We start from the raw sequence: 20036 nt of genomic DNA, 5'->3' as shown, positions 1-20036 counted from the left end.
TCTAGATGTTTCTGTCTCTTTTCCAATTCTGAGTACATGTCTAGACAGAATTACTTTTAGAAAAGTTATCAAACAGAAGACTACACTAACAGTAAAATAATTGAGAATTTCAAAGGCTGAGAAAAATCCCAAGACTCCCGTGTTTTGATATGGAATACGAGACCTGTAAATGAATACTACGCTATTTTTAAAATAGGATAAAAACACACATGAAAATCATCAAAACTGCTTAAGTCTAACTCAGAGAAGAAAAAAGTTACTTATTTTTTCTCCTTTATGAGAAAAGTGTTCCCTCACTTCTGACCTTGCAGGAGATGTCCAGAGACAAAACACTGTGCTCACTGTAGTCTCCATCTTTTAGACCATTTCTCAAATGCCCAGACCAGTACTGTTCTCTTAGCCTTTGTGTCCATAGCAACAAGAGCCTTATAAACTCAAGGGCCAAGTGCAAAATACAAAGGAGATTCCAGTTGCCCCTCTTACTCTGTGTATTCTCCCCTGCTGTCAGCTTTCTTCCTTTATCCTTCTCTCCCTTACTAGTCCACGTTATTGTGCACACAAAAGAAAGACACCCAGGCACATTGGTCCAAAAGTACAGTGATATTGCCCTTGCCTTGCCTGGAGCTATAGGCCAGGGAGCAGGGCTTTCAACCTTAGCAACTGGTTGGATGCAGCCAAAAAAAGTAGTGATAGCCCATTGAAACTAAGCCAACACAACAATATTTACATACTCCCATTCCAAGATGAAGAATTTGAAACTGAAACTTATTTGTAATTCTTTTTATAATGTTCTAAGACCATGGCCCATTGTGGCTTTTTTTTGTTTTTGAGCTTTGGTAAAATGATGGGACTAAATTGATGATGGCAAAATTAATTAAATGATGGCAAAAATTGAGACTAAAATCAGAAATGAAAAGGGTCAAAGAGATGGTAGGTCCATTTATCTCTCAGAGCCGGAGTAGCTGCTAGGAGGAACTCACTGACCTTGCCTCTGTATGTACTGCTTCTTAATTTTCTAAAATCATCTTTGGATGTTCTAGTAGGCTGTACTTTGCTGCTTGTTTAGGCTTGAAGACTTTTCCGTTCTCTGTGTGTCTGGATTTCTAACAATGTACCAAGTATAGCAACTGAATTATTACACTCTATATCTATATATTCTATGAAGAATTTAAAACTGTCTTGTTTTAAAATGGGAACGTGCACTAGTTATAAGAAACTCTTAAGAGATACAGGAATTCAATCTGATCCATGTAATAATAGCAATGAAGAAGAAATTGAACTTTCCCCCATTTCTCTTGCAAAGCACTAAAAAACAATTTATGGATTTTCTTATTAATCCTCACAGAACAAATACAGGCATTTTGCTAACTGAGAAGCTCAACCACCAAGTGGGGAGGGGAGCCCCAGGCGTGGATGTGATTCACATGTCTCAATATCCAGGTTTCCTGGTGCTTGCTGCCTTGATGGTGGCCAAGTCTCAGGCCCTCTTTGCATGTCAGTTCATCTATCACATGTGTGGGAGGAGGTGGGGGGCAGTCTCCGAGATTCTGGTCTTCATGGACCAGTTTTGAATCATTTACAGACAGCAGAATCTATAGCTCAGATCTCTCTCTCACGACAGCCTGCTGTAGCATCCTTCCTGGTTATTCATAACTGTTTATTTTTTGGAATTTCTCTCATTATAAATTCTTTTTCTTTCTCCTAAGAGGAATAAAGGGGTAGTATTGCTTTTTTGTGTATCTCCAGGAAATGCCAGCCAAAGCTGTTGAGAGGAGAAATGCCCCTGCTCTAATGCCTTTAAAAAGTCTGTGTTGGAGACTAAGTCTAGGGCGTCACAGGTACTTGGAAAGAATCCTATCCTTCATTCAGATGCTCAGAGGGGCTGGAGACAGTTTACACTTCGGTCATGACCCACCTTGCTCCCTCTTGCCTCCTATCTAACCTCTGTCTGTCTTCTTACTCTGAGAACACCACTGGGAGCTCACTCAGCCTTCTTCCTTCAAAATGCTTCTGCTCTTATTTTGCTCTGTTCTTATTTCTCTAGCCAATACTTCCTTGCCCTCATCTCAGAGGAAGGAGCCTTCATGCCCAACAGCTGACACCTATCCTGTCTTGGTCTGGTGCCCACCTGTACTAAGGAATGGCTATAATAGCTATTCACACATTAAAAACACCAAAAATCAAAACAAAACAAACCTAGTAGATAAAATGATGGGCTCATCTGTGCAGAAAACTGTAATCAGAATTGCCACAGATGAGGGTCAGAGATCAATTTATCTGGGTGTCTGAAGTTGAGTCTTAAGTTAAAAGGGGAAAGAATTGAATTCCAGTGTGCTGGGGTTCTGGCTCATTCATTAACCGCTGCTGATTCTTCAGCTTTGTCCACTTCATTGCCTGTTCTGTCTGAGGATCCTATGAATGTACCAACCCCTCTTTATCCAAATGATTCCTTCCTTTATCTGTCAAGCTATGCCATGTGCATCTTTTCGTTCCTCCTTCTTGCCTCCCTGATGCTGTTCCCGTTAAGGACTGAAATGACTTTGGTTGTTGTTACTGTGTAGGAAAAACAAATCTGAAGATCTTTATCCTCTGGGAAGACTTTTTAGGGACCGACAGTTTGTTTCCCAGTCGCCTCCATGAAGTTCTCTCTCCTCTTGACAACCAGGCTTCTATGTTCACTTGAATTTATGGCTTGAGTCTCAAATGTCCTCCAAAGACTTATGGGTTAAAGCCTTAGGTGAGAACTGATGGGCTTTGGGGAAGTGTCTGTGCCCCAGGGTTTTTAACCTCATCAGTAGATTAACCCATTGATAGATTTGTAATTAGATGAAATTACAAGGAGGTGGTGGGGATCAGGAGGGGTATAATGGGAGGAGGTAGCCATTGGCAGTGTGCTTTGGGTGTGTATACACTGACTTCCCTGACTCTGTTTCCTGGAAGCTGCAAGGTGAACAGCTTTCCTCAAATACCCTTTTATAACTGTGCTGGTCCAACCTCAAGTGACCATGGTTTGAAATTGTGAACCAAGAATTGCCTCGTTTCCCTCCTTAAATTGTTTATCTCAGATATTTTGGCAAAGCCACAAAAGCAACTCACACACTTGGTTTTCTTTTCTGGTCACCTACACTCCACCCCTATGGTGTGTGTGTATGTGTGTGTGTGTGTGTGTGTGTGTGTGCTATGCACATGCATAGCTTTGTGAATAGGAATGAATGCACCTGAATGAAGTATATTGGCATGGATCACATATAGAGATTAGAAGACAACTTTGAAATGTCAATCGTCATATCTCCCACCTTTTGTTTTGAGACAGTCTCTAAGTGACCTAATATTTCAGCATATAAGCCAGATCAGCTGGACTCAAACTTCTAGAAAAACTCCCATATCTGTCTCCTGTCTCTCAGTGTTGGGCTTACAGGTGCCCACTGGGTTTTGATAATGGGTTCTGGGGATGTGAGTTCAAGTCTTCTCAATTGGGAAGCAAGTGTGTGAATGACTGGTCCATCTCTGAACTCTGGGACAAAATAATCACTTTTTCTGAGTCTCAGTTTTCTCAAGTGCAAGAAATGGGGATTTTAGGGTTCATCTGTACTTAAGTTAGCAGAGCATTCACAATCCATAGGGATGGCTTGTATCATGCAAGGTGCCTGTTGGCCTACACAGTATGGTATTGATATATGTAATATGATGTGTATTTGGAAGGAATTATTAGCAAGTGGTTATATAAAAATGAATGTTTCTGCATGGAGTTTCCTCCTCCTTGGTTTGCCCTGGAAATGGCCTAGCTCTGACTCAGGTTCCAAAGGCAGAAGTGATAGCTTCATAGCTAAACCAAACAGTGTGGACCCTATTTTGAGCTAGTGGGGGCTGGTGAGAGACTCCAGCTCTAGAGATCTCATTGTGCTTTGTGTCTTTCAGTTTTCTGTCCACTGCTGGGGGTGAGAATAATGAACTTACCACTAGGAGAAGGGTGGGGAATAAGTGAGAGGGTAGCAATGTGTCATCCATACAGCAACATAAGGATGGGAGAGAGGATATCAATGTGCTGTCTACACAGCACGATAAGGATGGGAAAGAAGGTGTCAATGAGCCATCCACACAGCAGGGAAAGATTTTTAAAAAAATATTTAATTAACCTCTCTCTGTCTCTCTCTGTTTCTGTATGACTCTGTCTATCTGTATCTCTGTCTCTGTGTCTTCCCTCCCTCAGTGTGTGTACATATATGTGTGTGAGTTTATATGCGTGCATGTGCTTATATGTGCACGTACATAGGCTTGCATGTGCAGGCCCAGAAAAGACATCGGATCTCTCAGAGCTAGAGTTAAATGTATTTGAAGGAAACCTGATTTGTTCACTATTGCACAGGGAATCCTCTTAGCTGCTGGGCTATCTCTTCAGCCCACAGCCAGCATCTGGAAAGAAAATTTGAACCTGTCCTGTGTCCTTATTGGACCTTGGTCATTTGCCCTTACTCTTTCCATGGAGAGATTGTTTTCTTTGAATGAGTTGTCTGCCTCTACACCACCACCTGCTCCGTGCTTTAATATCACCCCAGCTGCATTTGGACTTCTAGCCATTTGTGAAAAATCATCCCCAATCTGCCACTGAACCAATAAAGTCAAATTTTGAATTCCAAAGCCCTTCAGCTTTGAACTCTATAACCGTTAACACTCCAGTCAACCCCCACCATCATAATGTCAGACACAGGTGACCTGCACTGCGGCAGCCTCTTTGCACATGTGACTTCCTTTAACTCATACAAAGTTGTGTGGTGCAGATATGGTCCCATTTTACACCGAAGAAACTGAGGCACAGAGATGCCAGTGGACATGAGTGATGCCTTAACTGTGATACAAGCGAGTGAAGGAGTCTGGATCCTTTCCATACTGATACTGCTCCAGAGTTTCACCAATCTCTCAGCTCCTGTTTGTAACCTTTCTTTTGTATGAAATTGTTCAATGTACTGTGAACCTACTCATGACATTCAATCATTCTTAACTCTCTGTATGCTGTTGCACCTGTGAATAACCTAAAATCCCCGGGCACTTTCTTTCGAAAATGATTTGGTGGAGAACGTCATTTTTAAAAAAGGAAGTTTGGACTTTTGCCTTGGGCTGATAAAACCTCAAGTGTTAAAGTAAGACCATGAAAATATCCTGGGATCTCTCCTGTCTCAGTCACCTCTACATCAGTACAATACTGACCTTCTTAAGTCAAGAGTTTCCTTGAGGTTAATTGTCTGTGGGTTTTTTTCTTCTTTTCATAGTAGCACAAGGAGAAGAAAAATAGCCTGTAAAGACCAAAGGGTATTTATCTTTCCTTAAAGTTGCATTGTAGACATCTTTTGAACTTTGAGTAATGACAAAGGAAGCCAGAGCAGAATGTGGGATGGATGGTGTGGACTCCAAGTGAGGTGATGTGGGGGGTGGGGGTGAGGGTGAGGGGTGGGGGGGGATGGAGGGGGTGGGGGATGGGGGTAGGGAATCCCAGCCTGAGGGTGAGGGGGGAGAGACAGAGGGTGCTGTTGATTTTCTGCTGACCTTTACTTAACAGATGCTTTCATTAGAAAACAGTGTTTTCCTGCAATCTTAAACTTGCTCTTAGCTTTCCTGCTCTCAAGAAAGAGAACATGCAAGGTTGGACTGCAGGCTAGCCTAATGCTGTTTGTTCCCTATCTCCAACTTCAAATCTTCACTCTTTCTTAGGACCAATAATGGATATCTTGGTTACACTTGAATACATGCTCACTGTGCAAGGGTGTGACTTTGTCCTATCATGAGTGCACACAGTTTGGATGGAGTATTTTGAATGAAGGCACATTAAAACAGAGGTCTACTTGATAAAATTAAATGACAAAGTTTACTGAAGAAAGTCATCAAATATTGGTCATTTTGTAAGTGTCTTTTATCAAACATTTTAACTTACATTGTCTGAAATTCTGTGATACTGTTCTAATGAACAGGGAAGATAAATTATTTGTTCAAAGTCAAACATTAGATTGATTTGGGATCAAAAATCAACTTTGTACCAGTCTATCATTTTATAAAATGTAGTTTTCTATCTTTAATGTGTAAGTAGAAAACAGAAACAGACATTTATACATAAGAAAATGATACACTAGGTACAAAATGATGGATCCTACAGACAGAGTTCAAAACTGTAGAGATTCCTGCCAACCTACAGGGCAAAGGATGGACATAAAAGAAAATCAGACAGAAGCAGCATCTTTGTCAATGAGGGCTACTGTAGACTGTGGGGATTCATAGAGCTTAGCCTGAGAGCAGATGGAGCCCTTCCCTAGATGTTTGAAATCTATGGGGAGAAGCAAGTGACAGGTGTGAATAGAACAAGACTTGTTTGGTGGGTCGAACGTGAGGGTGGGAAGGGTGAAGAATAGTTTGGAATTTGTCTGAACTCCAGATATTAGAGGCTCTAGACACCCAAGTCATAAGACTTTATTTGCTGGGTTAAGTGAAAGACAAAGCCTGTGGTCACTGAAGGTTCACGGTCAGGGTCCCACTTCTACTTTTGAGGACTGTGAAGACCAGAATGGGGCAGGATGAGACCAGAATTGGTTTTCTCAAAATTTATATGTGATAGATATCTTTTGAAAATCTCTACATCTTAATCAAAATACTTTAATTCTATATGGGACACCTGTGTGAGTGGGTTTTGTTTTGTTTTGTTTTAAGTTCTCGAAATCATTCTTGTAACATATTACTCAATGACAGTGATTTGAAAAATATCAGATGGGAGGGGAGGAGGCTAAGTCATCTGGGTGTGAGCACAAGGGCATTATTTGTATGAGGAGGAAAAGGCAGACAGCCAAAAGATAATTTGAGATAAGAATTAATTCAGACATCTCAGGACAATCAGGTCTATGGCTGAAAGAAGGCATAAAGACAACTACTGGCTTCAAAATCAGGGACTTCGGTGGTATGTGGATTAGGTAAAAGAGACAGGATAGACTTACCAGGTCTTGACAAAAGTTAATTTAGCTAGCTGGGTTTTGAGACCTAAAGATGGCCACCGTAAGGAAATGTCTACTAGGAAGTAGTCACCACAGGACTTCGGTTGGGCAGCAAGGTAACGGCCTGAGAGATGGTCTGGGAGGCATATGCAGATCGATGGGATATGCAAATAGTGAAAAAGTTTATAAAATTAAGAGAAGGCTAAAAAGGGTCCAATAAAAAGAAAGGTTGTCCTGACCAATACAGATGGAGATGCTCACAGCCAACCATCGGACTGAGCACAGGGACTCCAATGGAGGAGTTAGGGGAAGGACTGAAGGAGCTGAAGGGGCTTTATCTGGCATCAGTGGGAGGGGAGGCCCTTGGTCCTGTGAAGGCTTCGTGCCCCAGTGTAGAGGAATGTTAGGGTGGTGAGGAGTGAGTAGGTGGGTGGGGAGCACCCTTATAGAAGCAGGGGGAGGGGGATGGGATGGGGGCTTGCAGAAGGGAAACTGAAAGGGGGATAACATTTGAAATGTAAACAAATGTATCCAATTAGAAAAACAAGAGTTCGGATCTTCAGAAGGAAGGAAAATTGGTTGTTTTAATCAAAAAGGAAAAAGTCATGAGAGAGAGAGAGAGAGAGAGAGAGAGAGAGAGAGAGAGAGAGAGAAGTGAGCAAGCAGTAGGTGAAGATTTCAATTTCAAAGTCTTTAATATGAAGGAAATTAGCCCTGCTCTTGTGTCCCTAAACTTGAACCCGCCCCAGCCTGAGACCCTGTTACCCTTTACCTCCTGTTGCTGTTCTCATGCCCCAACCCCGTGTTTAGCCCATTGCCAACTCTGCAATATAATGTCCTTACCCCACTTCTTCCGGCCCCTTTGTCCCCTTCCATCCAGGCTCCTGCATAGGCCTTCTAGCTGGCACTTGGTTCACCTATAGCAGTGCACATCCCTGTGCCTCTCCCAGACATCAGGTCCCTGCTAAGTACTGAGTGTGGCTTTCCATCATAGTGAGAGTATTGGAAGCAGCAAGGTCCTATTAGGCTACACTCTTCTCTACCTCTCCATCTGATCACTCACATTCTTGGTTCCTGCCTTTGAATCACTCTAGCCCTCAGTTAGGACCCAGACTCTCTCTCTTTCTCTCTGCCACAGAGTTCTTTTCCACTAGTCAGTTTATTTTTCTTACTGTTTTTTGTTTTTTTTTTTTTTTGTTGTTGTTGTTTTTTGTTTTCTTATCAAAAGCTTCCTACATGAATGAAACCATGTTTTCCCATCTTTGTCTTTCAGTACCCATCTCTGCCACCTCTGTCTTCTCTGTTTTAGTCTGATGTTTCTGATCATCACTCTACTCTACCTTACCTGCACCAGTATAAGACACACACACACACACACACACACACACACACACACAGAGAATGTCTTCTCTAACCCCTACCACTATCTCACTTGTTCCTTCTTTTCCATAGGGTGGGGGAAGATTCTTTTTCTAGCATTTTCTAGATTGTCAACTGCCTAGTCCGTTGTGGATATTGGAAAAAAATTATTGACTAAGTGAATGAATGACTAAATGAACAAGGCCATAAATTAAAGTTTACAGGGTGGAGAATAGATTAAAAAATAAACGTGGCTCCTGGGCACACTCACAGTCTGAGGGGAAACTCTCATTTTTAGCAGTCACACTCAACACCATCATGTGTCTGAAATCAAAATTACACACGAGACAGCTTCCCAACAGGCGTACAAATCAGGCCACATCGGATTTCTGAAGATCTGACTTTGTCAGTTTCAGTTCAGCAGAGACTAAATCCTCTTGGGGGAGACGCGGAGCTGGGGCTGGAGAAGTGGGTTGTGATGATGGGCTTTCTCTAGGCAGTACACTGGGCATCGGGACTCTAGTTATTTGCTCTACATTTCCAAATATTTTCTCAATTTTAGTAATACGTTATCTCAACCTTCTCTCCTTGAGATGCACTTTCTCTCAACAGCTCTTTTGATTCATTCCAGTGGAGAAGTGGCTCCTCTTCTGCTCTATTTTTACATCTTAAAAGCAAATAGTTACCTTGAGTTGTCTAAACACAGCCCCACAGACTGTTCCTGAGCAGCTTACAGGATCAAATAAATCACTAGGAGGCAAAGTTAAAGGGATCATCAGTCATTCTCACAGGGACAGAGGAAACAGAAGTCCTGTTAGAATTTTGCCTCCATTTTTTTCTTTTCAAATTGCAAATTCTTGTTGTTGGTTTTTTTTTCCCCCTCCTTCTGATGGCTCCATTTGAAATATACCAGAAGATAGAAATAATGCAAAGCAAGAAACACAACCCCTCAGGAAGTTTGAGTGTGACTTGATTCTCACACATTCTGAGGGTGTGTGTGTGTGGGGGGGGGTCCGTTTCCACATCTGTGTCTGGAAAGCTGGACAACCTCTGATGTCATTCCTTAGGACTTTATCTTGACAGATTGTCAGTTTTACCTGGAGCTCACTGAGTTGGGTTGGCTGTCTGTCAGGTAGACCCTGCCTGTCTCCATCTCCCTGGAACTGGAATGACAAGCACACACAAGTCTCTCCTGCTTACTCTTAGACAGTTCCACATGCTTGCATGACACACACTCTACTGACTGAGCTGCCTGCCCAATCCTGGTTGGTCTGAAGTCATCAAACACTTAAGCAAAGCCAGCACTGGACACTCCAGTCTGAGCTGAGCAGTCCCTCTGCTGTGTCAGAGCAGGTCCCTCAGGAGATGAAAGGCAGGAGTCCTCATTTGCACCTGAATTGCTACTTTTAACCTCCTAAGAGTTTCACCAGGAAAGACACTTTCCCTCCAGGGTAAGAGTGTAAGAGTCAGGCACTTGACTCTTTTGAGCTTTTCAGTGAAAAACCGAATGAAAAGAAGAGTGGAAAGTTCTCATCTACATCGCAGAACTCATGGAAATTCCCAGGCACACAGTGTCGAAGGGCATTAGTTTGAAACAATTTCAAATCCACCTCTCTGCTGAAAAGAATCCCATGGAGCTTGTGGAGAGATGCCTCAGCAGTTTAAATCACCCAGACTTGGTCCCCCGCACACCTGTCAGGCAGCTCATGATCACTGATACTGCCAACTCCAGAGAAGGTGATGCCTCTTGACACCTACCTACCCTCACAGACACACATCTACACCGATTTTGCAAATTATTCTCAATCACTCTGATGCTTAGGAGTCACATGGTCTAGGAACGAGTAGACACTGCGGAATACTGCACACTTCCCTTTCCTTCCTCCTTCACAAGAGCCCTGTTTATTCCACTGCACACAGAGGGGATTCCATGGAATTAAGATTTATGTGGTTTGTAGAATGCCAAATCCCTGGCCACGAGGCCTGGTAAATACAGATAAAACATTTATCTGTTTTCTCTATAGCTTTACCTCAGGGAAGAAGGTGAAAAGGAATGAGTATATTGATTCTGTTATTTTTAAAGACATACATATGACTTCATTTATTACTATTGGTTAAGAATATATATATTCTTAATGCAATTCTATTCACCTGGGAATGCAATTCTATTCACCTGGGACTTTATAAAAACAAAGTTCCTGCTTTCAATAAATTCACATCCTAATTACTGGATTAAAAATTACACTTTAGGCCTGAAACAGTGATGGCTCAGTGGGTTTTGTCATTCAAGTGTGAGGATATGGATTTAGATCATCCGAACCCATATAAAACCAGGCACAGGTGTAGTGCATATTTGTAAATAACAACACTTGCCCTGTGATACAGGATGCAGAGGAAGAATCTCCAAAAAACCTACCAGACCAGCAAGCCTGGCTTAATAACAAGACACCTGGTCTCAAGGGAAGTGGAAGGCTAAGACCAACCCTGAAGGGATTCCTCTGATCACCTCAAGTGTCTGGTTGGACACGTATTCTCACAGTTGTACACATGAGCACACACACACACACACACACACACACAGAGATAAAGAGACAAAAAGTATTCTTTAGCTTTTCAGTTACACACTTTATTATGAGCTTCACTATTTTCCTTACCCCATTTTACTGAAGGGGATCAAAACTGAAAAAGGACTTCCAGGTCCAAAACCTTTTGAGACTTTGCCTCCCACTTAAGAAGAACACCACCAAGGTGCCAGGGAATCTGTATTAGGGCTTATTTGACATCTCCCCTATGTTGTACACATGCAGTCAATCTAAACCAAAGTCTACCCCCCTGGCATTATAGCCAGTTTTCTACTGATGTGTGTATTCCCTTCCTTCCCTCCTCAGCAGTTTAAATCACCCAGAAATCCTCACTCAAACTCCACTGGTGCCCTAGCTATGATGAAGAGGGGGATGAAGAGTTTGCTGTGTGAACCATGAGGCTTGAAGTCAGCTTTGAAGGCAAAGCACTTTACAAAGATAAGGGGAGCCAGCATCCAGGGACCAACAGCAGGGAGGAGGGGTGAGGGAACCAGCTCAGGAGAAGCATTTCCCATGGCCTGGGAGGGGCAAGAAGACAAGCAGATGAGAGCTTGCAGGTCCAGGCTCATTCGTATAAATATGTCACTCAAGAGTCTAATGTTGAGGCGCGGGATTCATCTGTCCTTAAGTCCCAGCTGAGACATCAAGTGTAGACTAATAGTCATAGACTCATTTGAGAAATATGTAAGTGCTACCCAGAGTGCTGCTGGGTACTGATGATTGGCTAGGAGAGGAGAGATCCCTGAACCCACAAAGCCCACAGCGTGGTGACCTAAGGGCCAGAATAGAATTATGTAAAGGGTACTTTGGCAATGAAAACTAACTACGTCCTAAACATCTTTTAAAAACCAACCTTTAAGTTTCTGTGACATTTCTATAACAATGGAATATCCACCTTTTTGGATTCTACAATTGGAACTCATCATGTTTCGAAGGTGGATTTGCGAAACATTGAAGGAAATACCCCCAAAGCATTAGCTTTGGAATGGAGCTTCCCGAGTCCTGAATCTGATGTTATGGAGCAGGACAGGGGTCAGAGCTGACCAGGGAGGAGGGGTGTTTACCTTTGCAGGAGCTCAGCATTGGGGAGTTTTTCAACAGCTTACATAAAACATCCTTGCTAAGTCTAGAATAATTGGTAAGCCAGCCACCTGCCAATGGCATGTAGGTTGTGCCCTGACCTTACAACGTCATATCATGTGCCTCCTGTTGTGGTCATAGTGCCTCCATCTGGACATTTTCTTAGAGAGCTAGCCACTGCAGTCATTGATGGAGCAAAGACACCAGCACCATTGAAGCCAGAGCCTTGGGTACTTGCTGAAGTACTCTGTCTTAGGTACCTGAATTTATAAAATTGAGTTTGGTATCTCAAAGGAACAGGCTTTTGCCTTGTTTTCTCCATGCGTGCTTTCTGTGGGGGTCTAATAAGGAGGAACAAATGTCACAAGTGTCAGGAGAAGCTGTCCCTGGTACAAGTCTGATGGTTCCCAGCCGTGAACTCCTGTGTAATATCTCCATGCTAATGACTCACATGCTGCCTGCTGAATGGACATGGAGACATGCAGTAGCAAAAGCAAGGAAAACACTTCCCACTAATGGAGCCTCATGAGAAGAAATAGATATTTGCCTAGTTTGTGCAAAGGTCTGGCTTTAAACCCAGCAAAAAGACTGTGACTAATATCATAACAAAGTGAGAAACCCATAAAAATGTTATTATTCTGTGTATTGTATTTTGTTTTTGAGACAGAGTCTTGTTGTACAGCACTGGTTGGCCTGGAAACTAATAGGTAAAACAGACTGTCTTCAAGCTTACAGTGAGTTCTACCTGCATCTGCCTCCCGAGTCCTGGGATCAAAAGCATAAGTCACCATACCTAGCATAAAGGATACTATTTAAACAAAATCTCTCTATATGTATAATTAATATTTGTGATTTCATATGAGATCACTATAGGTTATAGGTACATCGCTTATTTTCACCAGGCACAGTCTTGACACACAACCATCATGGCCCCATGAGTTATGTACTTTTGCTATCTGCATTTCTGCTGAGCAGCCAGCAAGCTGGAGAGCAGACAACAGGCAGATCTGGGAATCACTCTTATGTGTTCACAGTGTGATGCTCTTTTCCAGTGCTTCATCATATCGGAGTCTGCACGGCTGCACCACTGAAGTTGCCTTCCAGACACTGGAGTGTACTTTTGGCCTAGGAAAGAAATACTTTCTGTACTGCTCATAGAAGGAAAATTCTGTTCTCAAGTTCCATAAGAACAAGCCCAACCTCAGTGGCCTTCAGTCACTCATTACATTAAAGGTGGTTAACCTCATCATCTGTTTACTGGAGTACATGGCTGGAAGGAGAATCAACATGACAGCTTTCAAGCCCTCTGACCTTTATTTGTTAGGATTTTCCACATCTTAGTCTCCTTATCTGGTCAATGGGAAATGCTATGTCTACAGGGGAGGCACTGTTTAGTACTTAAGTGCAATGATAACAGAAATATTTCTTCTTTTTACCCCTTCCATTTTCCATCCTACTCCGGGCCCCAGTTTGCTCCAGGCCCCGACTTGCTCTGGTCCATAGGGTTTTTAGTTAGTTAGTTTGTTTCTCATTAGGGATGGTTGTGAGCTACCATGTGGTTGCTGCGATTTGAACTCATGACCTCCAGAAGAGCAGTCAGGGCTCTTAACCACTGAGCCATCTCCCCAGCCCCAGAAATATTTCTTAAAGTTCTCTGCTCCAGGCTTTCTGGGGGAGAGGGGCATCCATGATTGTCTTAAATCTTCAATCTAGATCTAAGCATTTTTTTTTAATCACCAAACACCAGTGAGGAAATCGAAACTCACTAAGATTTAAAACTTTCCCAAGGTAACAGCACTGTGAAAGCAAGATTCAGACCAAGGTTTCTGCTTACCACCACCCTGCAGACTCGAAAACATTGCTAAACTACCGGACGTGATTTCATTTAACAGTTTTGGGCAGTAAAGCCATGTATTACCACATAGTCATTTGAAAACACATACTTTATACCTAGGAGAACACTATTGTTAAACAGACCCTGTGGATTTGGGAGTGGATTGTTAATTAATAACACTGATGAATACCGTTGATTAGTTCCTATTGTCAGAAAAAAGACATACAGACTCAAGTAGAATATTCTATCCTGACTTTGTTATTCCTTCCGGATCAACAAGGGCAGGCAGTGGAAAGGTGGGGCATTTCTACACCCATAGTCATTTGTAAGAGATGTGTAAAGTGTTCTTTTTGAACTATAAGTCACCATTTGGATAAGATCAAATTGAATTTGTATTTCCTTTGACACAGATTGGAATCAGGGATGTGTTTTTCCCTCCTGTGCAGGGAGAAGGAAGAAAATCCTCTTAGCAAATCTCCTTGACTTTTTCAAGGTATTTGGCATCTCTTTGTACAAAGCAACAGGATGTCAAGGCACAGAGTTTAGGCCCCAAAGTTGCAAATCATGTATGCTGGGGATCTCACATTACAATGGGATTTTGATGAGGAAAAACGTTCAATTCCTACATGGCAGATGGGGCTTGTTCAATCATTTGGCCACTGCCTACTCCATAGGAGCACTTTTAACCGAGATCTGAAACAGTGCGAATCAGAATCAAGACAGGCTTTTCTAGGAAAAGTGTATGTTGGAGGCAAAGGCTATGAGATCTGAGTGTGGGGTGGGTTTGTTGACTCATCCAATTGGGAATGGCGAAAGAAGTGCCCGACTTGTGACCACTGCAAGATTTTATCTATAACCTGAAGGCAGATGGGTAGATAGTGGAGGGATTTTGAACTGAAATCCTAATTCAGTTTCAATTCTGATACAATGCTGGATTTGGGGTACAGAGTTGAATGAGAGCAGAAGGAAGCAGAAGAAGTGATCAATTGTGAAAAAAATCCATTCCTTTGGGGGATTGGTAAAAGGCCCCAGAAGGAACAGTGACAGTATTGATCTATACTGAAAGTACAGTCAGTGAGTATAGGCATCACTATGGCCTGCGAAAGAATAGGTGGCTTCAAAGAAATCCTCCAGTGTTTCCCTCTGAGAAAGGGGATAACAAAATCAGTCTACCAGTGACACTGGAAAGGATAGCAAGTGAAAATCCAGAAATTGATTTAGAACATAGTAGGAATGAGATAGTTGCCAGATGTTTAGCCAACTGCTCTGTAGGAATTTAGCTACATCAGGAGGGAGTCTAGGGCTGAGAATCTGGGATCTGTATGTATATGGATAGTCTTGAAGAACTCAAGGTAGGATCTGACATATTTGGAGCTTAAACATAGATAAAGAAGATTTGAAGCTGATCCATGCAACACTGCAACATTTTAAGATTAGCAGAGACTGGGGAAAGGAATTTGAATACGGTCTCCATTTACAGAAGCAAGGAAAAGGGCTAGGGTGATAGGTCAGGGTTTCAGTGCTTGATGTTCTTATAGAGGACCTGCCCTGACTGCGTTCCCAGAACTCACTTCAAGCAAGTCATGACTGCCTGTCTCTCCAGATGCAGGGATGTCTCATGCCTCTAGTCTCTGTGGGCACCTGTACTCATGCCTCAGACCCACACACAGACATAGACGTGTAATTAAATTAGTAAAAAAAAGAAACAAACCTTGAAATATAAAAAGAAATAAAATTTACACACACACACACACACACACACACACACACACACACACACACATACACACTTCACTGAGGCAACATTTGAGAGAGAATAATGCTGAGCTCCTTAAGGTATAGTAAGAAGAACCCAAGGAGTCTTGGGGTAGAAGCTTCACCTGCTCCAAGTCTTGCTTGTGGGAACAAATGACTGGAATTTTAGATGAAGACATCGTCTGCACTGTGAGGTGATCTAAGAGGGGGACTAGTGGCGAGGATAGAAAAGGAGATGGGGTGGGCTTTATGACACGTGTCTCAGGACTATTATGATAACACTTCTCCCAAACATCTTAGCGAGTGTGCAACTTACAGCCGTGACAGGAAATGGCTGCTGAGATTTTGGTGCACATTTTCCTGTTTTTTTTTTTTTTTTTTTTTTATACGCACATGTGTTCTTAAAAAGCAAGCAAGCAAACAAACAAGAAACCCAGGGTTCTATTGTATATCTATAATTGCAAGTTGAGCTATATTGCACAATCACACACATGGTTCTGTAATCAACTCGATATTGCACATATATTATTGTGGCTTACTTTCTACTTGTTTCTATAGGGGGACTTGGAGGGTTGGGGGGAGTAGAGAGATGAAGGAAGAGAAGGTTGTGTGAGGGTGAGAAATGTCACATCTAGTAGATACATGCAGAGTGACAGTGGCACGTGTAGAAGAGAGGGACAGAAAGCAAGTACCTCTATGAGTCCGGGAGCCTTGGTACCAGGAGGAAGACATAAGAAAACTGACAGACATCCTGTTTACTTTTTATATCAGGGTGGATCCAGGCACATTTCCTGTGAGGCTGGAGCAGGCTTTGTTTTCATTACTAGATGGAGCAGAAACTGAAGGAGAAAGATGATGGGGGAGGGGGAGGGAGGGCTCTGGCTGGTCCTAGCAACCGAAATGGGCAATGGTGTTCATTTGTCACACAAAGTAGATTGTTTGTCCAAATTTCTCAGCCCAACTTTCCTCAGAGCTGACTAAAGAAACCCAAGTAATCCTGTTTCATCCTGTTTTTCTTTTTGGGGGGTGGGGATGGAGGAGGGGCCGTTTCAATCCAGACTGACACACACCAACCAGCCAGATTTAACAGAAGAATTTTCCCTATAAATCTGTGAACTGTGTGGAAATCATTTTAGTTTATCAGTGAAGTGTCAGAGCGTAACTACGAGAAAATCACCCTTCAGCTGTTGTTTTCCTGCCATCAGTTCCCCCTTGAAGAAATACTTGATGCAGTCAGATTCAGGTGAAATTGCTCAGACTAGAGCCAGGAAAAGTCTTTTTAAAATCAAGGAAAACAATAACAGTCACTCGCTAACTTCAGCCGACAGATCTTGTGTTTAGGAAGTCCAAGCTCTGTCTTTTTCTATTATGGAGTCTTCACTGGTGACTTCAACTGGCTGGGGATGGGGATTACAAGGTCAAGGTCATGCTCTCCACGGGCCATGAGGAAGCAGAGACTATGTCTTAACCATCAATCTTACCAGGATATCCAGTTACTCATACCCATGTGCTCTAGGTCACCCAAAGACCAACTAGGACTAGGTCCCAGGCTCACTAATGGCTGTCATTCTGCTATGAGGAACACCCAGCCAACTTCAAGCCTAGAGGTCTCTCAACTACAGGAAAATGACCTCGAGTTTGTGTGTACAGAGGAGCTCAAAAAGACCAGCATCTCACTTAACCCTAATTCCAGCATTTAACTGAAAACTAACATTGTCCTCAACACTTATTTATACCGTGTTATGTAGATGTTGTAGACCAGTGAAGAACGTTACATTCTTTATAAATATGATCATTGAAGCTCTTTTGGTGTTCGTTATAGCTAAATGCATGCATCAAAACGCAGAGGTTTTTTCTGTTTGTTTGGTTTTTTGTTTGTTTGTTTGGTTTTCAAAATAGAAAGCGTTATCCTTGCAGCTTTGAGTTTGTGAGGTCCACAGTGGAGAGAACGCACCAGCCACGGAGGGACACATTCACTTTGTCCCTGCCACTTCACACGGAGGGTCACATGCAATGACAGAACTGGCACCAGAGATCAAATTGCAGAAACATTGGGTTTGGATCATTGTACTTTTGCCTCTGAAATCTCCGAGGGTGGTTCCTACATTCCCTCTCTAGTAGAGCTGTACAGAGCCCATCTGAAGTGCAAGGAGGTGTATGTAGTTCCTTGCCAGTGCTAATCATTGCCCCCTCCTCCCGGACTGTGGAACCCAACTGCTCCTCTTGTCTTCAAGGAAGATTATGCTTTCGCGCTATTCATTAACAAAATAAAAGGTCAAGTCCTTAACCTCTAAAGAATGCCCATTCCCATCTGCAGCCCAGCAGTTGCTCAAAGGCAAGAACAGGAACAGAGAGAAAGCCCCTTCCTTACTCTCAAACTCCGGTCTGTTTTTAGCAAAGCCATTAATAGGAACAGAATGGTGTGGACCAGCCTTTCAATATGCAAGATGGACGGAGGTAACCAGTTTTCTCTTATAGTAGATTATAGAGGGAGATCCATCACGATCTTCCGAAATACCCTCTGACCACCAAAACACACTGATATATTTACCTAACAGGTTTCAAGTTCAGCACGGCTTCTTCCTCTATTTTTCTTGGCTCTCTCTGCCTCCCACCTGCCAAAGTCTTCTCTCAGTGCCCCCTCCCCAGCCTATCAGGCACCACTGGTAAGAAAAGAACTGTTTTCTCCATGACCTCTAAGCCTTCTACTCCACTGAAAGCAACGTGGAGTGCACACTCAGCAGACTGCGATCGAGCCCGGAGCCAACCTGTCCATGAGGCTTTCCAGACATAAAACCTCACACTGCCCAGTGTGTCTTGTGTTTTGGTCAGCGCGGAGCCCCAAGCCAACCAAGCCTCTCTGTAGCACCTGGCTGCAATCCCTGACCCACCACAGGCACCCCAGCGCTGAGCCCAGCGACAACAAAAAGCTCCAAACAGCAACAGATTCCTTTGTTTTACATGCAAATCCTACCTTCAGGAGTTGTCACATCTTCCTCAAAAGCCACGCTTAATTTTTAATGACAGCGATCCCGTGTAGTCCTCCACACAGCCACCGGTCCTCATCTTTACCTTTCCTGCTGGCTGTCTTTGTGGACCATTGATGTCACACCCTCGCTAACTCATAGCTTTAATACTCCTCGCTCAAAATGTCTGCAAGAGTTTGGAAGGACAATAGGAGTGACAGGCACGCTAGACAGCCATGCTTAAGATTAGTTCTCCGAAGCTCTGTGGAAGCCGGTTCAGACTGTTTTTAAAAGCGTGCAGGAGGTAGGATTTATTAGCCTATGACAGGCACGCTGCTTCTGTTTTTATTAAATACTGTAATAGGCTGTCTGTTAGCATCGCTGTGATAGGTCCAGCATTTCTTCCCCACTGCTTTCGAATTTTCATACTGAAAAGGGAGCAAGCCTGATCTGACTTCCCTCCTAGCTCTGCAGCCACCCTGCCTACTAGATTAGATTTCCAAATCCTCTAACTTCGGAAGGAAGAACTCCTCCTGTAAATAAGCTTTCTCTAGGAGGGTGAACTTGGGAGTAAACACCCTTGGAATCCCCAAGTGATCCTGTTAGTCCCAGCAAGGGACTCTTGCTCTCCCAAGTTAGAAAAAGACATTATTTCCAGAGCTAGGCGAGAGCATCCTTTCTAACGGGGAAAGTTGTGGTGGGTAACTGAGGTTGCCTTACCGCATGTACTCACCTGAAGTCTCAAATGTTGTGTCAGATGGACAGCATGCATCAGAAAACAGATGAACTCACTGGGGCACCTCGGCTGCACAGCTCTTTGCTCCATGCAAAGGCCACCATTTTTCCCGAGTCACTGCTCTCTCCATGGAAAGAATGGAAGGTGGGTAGAGGAGCTTGGGATGGGTGCCCTGCCCTGGTGTGGTCCTTTACACAGTAGTGACATAGAAGCACTGGCCAGAGAGGAGGCTATTCTGTGGGTGCAAACACACATCTCTCTGAAAAGTGTTTTTCCAGACAGGAATGCAAAAGCAAAGTTCTTGCCAGAGAATGTTTTAATGCTCCAACTACCCAGGTTTAGTCTTTTTTAACTCTGTTTTTCTTTCTCTTCTCTTCCTACCTCAGAACCATAGTTATATAGTAGTTACTATGGAAACTGAGTGGTCGGCACTAAGGGAGGGGCTTAGGGACCAGCAGATGCAATATGGACAGGAGTGTTCTATGTTGGACTATGGAACGGAAATTGAGCAGTGGTAATGAACATCTTACACCCACTGCCAGGGACCCTCTGGAAGAGCATCTCAGGGGCATGACTCTAAGTTGCCACTGTTTAATTGTGGGCATTTTTGCTGTTTGGGAGTATGACATTGAGCAGACCCACATCCTCTTCTACACAATAACTGAGTATCAGAATTGCTCTCATATCTGTCCAAAGATTTTGCTTTCATTCCTTTCTTTCTTTCTCATGTTCCTCGCTGCTGGTTTGAATATA

General features: G+C 43.1%; 1 protein-coding gene across 1 annotated transcript in view; it reads right to left on the bottom strand.

Moving 5' to 3' along the window:
- Kcnmb2 (potassium calcium-activated channel subfamily M regulatory beta subunit 2) overlaps nt 1-18996 on the bottom strand; it is a 280382-nt gene extending 261386 nt beyond the window's left edge. Inside the window, exon 1 of the mRNA XM_021158826.2 lies at nt 18556-18996. The gene's annotated coding sequence lies outside the window, so the exon portion shown is untranslated. The remainder of the gene's footprint in view (nt 1-18555) is intronic.
- Between the last annotated feature and the right edge of the window lie 1040 nt (nt 18997-20036).

The sequence above is a fragment of the Mus caroli genome, chromosome 3 (assembly GCF_900094665.2).
Source record: "Mus caroli chromosome 3, CAROLI_EIJ_v1.1, whole genome shotgun sequence".
NCBI lineage: Eukaryota > Metazoa > Chordata > Mammalia > Rodentia > Muridae > Mus > Mus caroli.
Note: the sequence above shows the minus strand (reverse complement) of the source record. Positions and strands in the feature narration are given on the sequence as shown.